This window comes from Meles meles, chromosome 4, assembly GCF_922984935.1.
Source record: "Meles meles chromosome 4, mMelMel3.1 paternal haplotype, whole genome shotgun sequence".
Classification (NCBI taxonomy): Eukaryota; Metazoa; Chordata; class Mammalia; order Carnivora; family Mustelidae; genus Meles; species Meles meles.
The window spans coordinates 151,008,529-151,009,663 of record NC_060069.1 but is presented as its reverse complement, the minus strand read 5'-3'; the positions used below and the strand labels follow the sequence as shown (position 1 = coordinate 151,009,663).

The 1,135-nt window shown below is 34.1% G+C and overlaps 1 non-coding gene across 1 annotated transcript; it reads right to left on the bottom strand.

Annotated features, from left to right (window-relative positions):
- Window positions 1-746: 746 nt before the first annotated feature.
- Window positions 747-894, bottom strand: LOC123941124. The gene has a single exon (XR_006818209.1). It is a non-coding gene; the product is annotated as a small nucleolar RNA SNORA29 (small nucleolar RNA).
- Window positions 895-1,135: the final 241 nt, after the last annotated feature.

The following is a 1,135-nucleotide window of genomic DNA, read 5'->3' as shown; positions in this document are numbered from 1 at the left end:
TTTGCTTACTACCAAGGGTTCCCTACCTCACAGTTTCCCTCATGTTGGGAGGTCCTGGAGGGCCATGGGTCTTTTGGCATTTGGCTTAAGGACAAGTTGACAAGGAGATACATTTAATTTGGATATGGGGGAATCAATTCGGAGTGTGGTTTGCAGTCACTTCTGTGTCTCATTAGGCTATTTTGAGCTATCTTTGTATGGGTATGGCTTCCAGGAATTCTTTACCATCTACTCCCCTAATTTACACAAAGTTTTTGGTATGAAGATGTAGGACAAGAGGTCACATGTCAGTATGAATTTGCCCCATGGCATTCAGAATGGGATGAATAGTAGAGAAAATAGTTTGAAATGATAGAGTCAGAAGCTAGTCTATGGAAAAAATATTATGGAAGTATGGCAAGCAGTTAAGTAGTAAAAATACTCCTTTTGGAATTTTGTAATATTTATGATTTTTGTTAAGAGTTTAATTTTTTTATTTCTTTTAGTATTCAACAAATATTTAATTTTGTATTTAATTTTATATTTTTATATTATGTTCTTTTTCTTAAAGAGGGTTCTCAACATTGTATAAACTGCATGCTTTACAAAACTTAGATCTTCCTTAGATATACCTATGTCCGAATATAGCTTTCATAGAACCAATGCAAGATTAAGCTAGCCATTAACTATGTTTTTGTTTTTCAATTTTATTTATTTTATTATTACTTTCTTTTGTTTTCTTTTTTCTTTTCTTCTCTTTGTTTTATTTTTTCCTATTCAGCCACTTCATAAAGAAAGAGGACACAAATAACTCCTTCCTCTGCAGATCATGACGATTTTAATCGATCCCAAATTAGTTGTTTTTAAATGACTTGTTGATAAAGTGTCTCCCTGAAAGTTTCCTGTGTTAGGATTTTTTTGTAGACGTTCTAGAGAAAATTCAGGATGTTTGTTATAAAAAGGCCTAAGTTTTTTTAATTTTTGAAAAATTTAAAAAAGATTTTATTTATTTATTTGAGAGAGAGACATAGAGAAAGTGAGCACACGAGAAGCAGGGAGGGGCAGAGAGAGAGGGAGAAGCAGACTCCTGGCTGATCATGGAGCTTGACAAAGCAGGGCTGGATCCCAGGACCCCAGGATCATGATCTGAGCAGAA